The sequence below is a fragment of the Piliocolobus tephrosceles genome, chromosome 1, assembly GCF_002776525.5.
Source record: "Piliocolobus tephrosceles isolate RC106 chromosome 1, ASM277652v3, whole genome shotgun sequence".
In the NCBI taxonomy this organism is placed as follows: Eukaryota; Metazoa; Chordata; class Mammalia; order Primates; family Cercopithecidae; genus Piliocolobus; species Piliocolobus tephrosceles.
The window spans coordinates 213,716,196-213,719,946 of record NC_045434.1 but is presented as its reverse complement, the minus strand read 5'-3'; the positions used below and the strand labels follow the sequence as shown (position 1 = coordinate 213,719,946).

At 50.1% G+C, this 3,751-nt stretch overlaps 1 non-coding gene across 1 annotated transcript; it reads right to left on the bottom strand.

The window, feature by feature from the left end:
* Positions 1–295: 295 nt before the first annotated feature.
* Positions 296–458, bottom strand: LOC111544688. The gene has a single exon (XR_002732250.1). It is a non-coding gene; the product is annotated as a U1 spliceosomal RNA (small nuclear RNA).
* Positions 459–3,751: the final 3,293 nt, after the last annotated feature.

Genomic DNA, 3,751 nt, shown 5'->3' with positions numbered 1-3,751 from the left:
AAAATTTTCTCTCTTTTTTTGAGATAGGGTCTTACTCTGTCACCCAGGCTGCAGTGCAGCGGCACGATCACTACTCACTGCGACCTCAATCTCCCGGGCTCAAGCAATGCTCCCACCTCAACCTCCTGCGTAACTGGCACTACAAGCACACACCATCGTGCCTGGCTTATTTTTATCTTTTGTAACCAAGCCTCCACCTGCCTTGGCTTCCCAAAATGCTGGGATTGCAGGCGTGAGCCACCATGGCCGGCCAATCAATTCTTTTTTTAAAAAAAAATATAGATTTACTTAGAACCAGGGGAGAGAGTGAATTGCAGTCCCTAACTGCTACAATTAATGCAGTTGCGTTTCCCACATTTGGAGAAATGGCCGGGGTCAGCCCATCCGGAGTGCAGGGTGTGAGCCTCGCCCTGGGAAACCACCTTTGTGATCGTGGTACCTCCCCTGTGGGTAAGTATTATTGACTAATGAGGTCATAATACTGTTTCTTAGAAAAGTAAAGTAAGGCTAGGACCGGTAACTCATGCCTGAAATGCCAGCACTTTGGAAAGCTGAGGTGGGAGCATCCCTTGAGCTCAGGAGTTTGAGATCAGCCTGGGCAACAGAAGGAGACCCTGTCTCTACCAACTGAAAAGAAAAATAAAAGGAAAGTAAGTTTAGGACATTTTGATTATGGGTAGAAATTGGCATAAACTTGGGATGAGAGGCAGGTCTTGGACATTATAAGTGGATCGTATTCCCCAGGCTTGGTGAGTTGGTTTGGAGTGGCCAAAGACCACATTTTCATTCAGAAAATGATTTGCCTGGAGGCCATAGGATTGCAGTGTCATCTGAAGAGCTCCATGCTGGGGACTGCTACAATGACCGGGACACAGAGCAGGATTTCTTTTCTGATTGTCTTTAGACTTAACATAACGATCCAGAAGCAGAGACTTCTGCTGCCAATCTGTAACTTTCTTTTCTAAACATGTTTCTGTGGTCTCTGGGAGAATGTTAACGTAAGAACCAGTGTGCGTGAGGCTGGACATGGTGGCTCATGCCTGTAATCCTGACACTTTGGGAGGCCGAGGCAGGCGGACCACTTGAACCTAGGAGTTCGAGACAAGCCTGACCCACATGGTGAAACCTCATCTCTACTAAAAATACAAAAATTAGTTGGGCTTGGTATTTTGTGCCTGTAATCCCAGCTGCTCAAGAGGCTGAGACAGGAGAATCACTTGAACCCGGGAGGTGAAGGTTTCAGTGAGCCGAGATCGTGCCACTGCACTCTAACCTGGGCAATAAGAACCAGACTCCGTCTCAAAATAAAATAAAATAAAAAAGCCAGTGTGCGTGAACCTCGTGCAGCTGTCAGCACGAGGTAGGCCCTGCGTCAACACGATGTTAGCTAATGCAGGACACAACAATGAATTACATCTCATGTTTTCCATTTATCCCCCAATGATAGCAGTTTTTGTTTTTTTGTTTTTTGCTGTTTTTGAGGCGGAATTTTACTCTTATCACCCAGGCTGGAGTACAGTGGTGTGATCTCAGCTCACTGCAACCTCCGCCTCCCGGGTTCAAACGATTCTCCTGCCTCAGCCTCCCGAGGAGCTGGGATTACAGGCGCTCACCTCCACGTCCGGCTAATTTTTGTATTTTTAGTAGAGACAGGGTTTCGCCATGTTGGCCGGGCTGGTCTCCAACTCCTGACCTCCGGTGATCCACCCGCCCCAACCTCCCAAAGTGCTGGGATTACAGGCATGAGCCACCGTGCCCGATTGATAATAGCAGTTTTAAAAGAGAGCAAAAATGATGGCCCATTGTCACAGTGAGGGTTTTGGTAGGATTTATTAGTTATAAATATTTCTGATTTATATATCAGCTTCTTTAATCTACCCTCCCAATGGCAGACGGAATATTTATTAACCTCCCCTCTCATTGTCCACCAAGCCTAGGATCTGAGATGCTATGAAATTTCTCCTCAGATAAATCTGGATCATAGGATGCACCTCAAAACACAGGGACCTTTGCATTGCTTTCCACTGCCATCAATTCTAAAATTTTCTCTTTTTTTTTGAGATAGGGTCTTACTCTGTCACCCCGGCTGCAGTGTAGCGGCACGATCACTACTCACTGCAACCTCAATCTCCCGGGCTCAAGCAATGCTCCCACCTCAGCCTCCTGCGTAACTGGGATTACAGGCACACACCATCATGCCTGGCTTATTTTCATTTTTTGTAGAGATGGAGTCCCACTGTGTTGCCCAGGCTGGTCTTGAACTCCTGGCCTCAAGCAATCCTCCCACCTCGGCCTCTCGAGGTATTGGGATTCTAGGTGTGAGTCACCACCCCTGGCCCTAGAAATTTTCATTGCCAAATGAACATCATTTCCCCAGGCTGGTGTTAGGAAACTGGGGGATCCTGTGTTCTCTCCAGCACTGGGTTTTCCTGAGCAGAAAATGAGCCTTATCGTGTACTCGGAATCGTCAGATATTTGTAGAGCCAGAAAACATCTTAAAAATCATGTTGCCTCATTGCTTTCTGCAGGTGAGGATGTCAAGACTTAGAGTACGTGAAAGTTAGCCTTGGGCTTCGGTAGCCAGCCCATGACTACAAAAGCCCAAGAAGCCAGCGAGTCCCCCGGTTCCTTCCACCAAGTGGCCTCTGGGTGATGGGGAAGCTTGTCCTCTGCTTTGTCACACACAAAACTCTAAAAGTCAGGATCCCAACGCATCGGCCTGGAGAGCCCGTGCAGGTGAGAGACACACACTGAAGGATGTGTCGGGGCCAAAGGCAGACCCAGTGACGTCACTGCCAGGCCCCATGCAACCGGACAATATGGGACTCCTGGTTCCAAAAGCTGGAGAAAAGCTTCTTCCTGTCCTCCCTTCACCTGTCACGGTGGTTTTTATTTGCGATTGACTGGTGTGCTCCCTGGGACGGGGTGGGGAGCGGGAGGGGCGGGTTCTCAAAGACACCTCTGGGAGTCTCACATACTCAGGTGCCCTGGGGCAGGGTGCTTGAGTCCCAACCCTGAAACCCTAAATGTTCTTGATCCCCCCATCCCCTGCCCCACTGCCACCAGATCCCTCATCCCACTGGACTTCATTTACAAACCACAAAGTCAGAAAGAAAAGTATTAAGAAGTCCAAGAGGGGCCGGGCAAGTGGCTCGCATCTGTAATTACAGCACTTTGGGAGGCCGAGGTGGGCAAATCACCGGAGGTCAGGAGTTCGAGACCAGCCTAGACAACATGGTGAAACCCTATCTCTACTAAAATACAGAAATTAGCCGGGCATGGTGGCACGCACCTGTGATCCCAGCTACCCGGGAGGCTGAGGCAGGATAATCGTTTGAACCCAGGAGGCAGAGGTTGCAGTGAGCCGAGATCACACCACTGCCCTCCAGCCTGGGTGACAGAGCAACACTCCGTCTCAGAAAAAAAGAAGTCCAAGAGGGCAATTGCAGAGAATTAAACCCCCTGCGCGGGCCCCTCTGAGGGCAAGGGTCTGTGCATCCACATTGGCCATAGGCCACGGAAGCCTGGCCAGTGGTGAGCAGCCGCTTGGATGTCTGCAATGGCTCCAGAGGTGAAAGATACTCAAAGGCCGGGGAGAATGCAAGCCTCGGGGCTGGGCACAGTAGCCCACGCCTATAATTCTAACACTTTGGGAGGCCAAGGTGGGCGGTTCCCTTGAGTCCAGAAGTTGGCAACCAGCCTGAGCAACATGGTGAATCCCTGTCTCTATCGGGGGGGGGGGGGGGGGGGG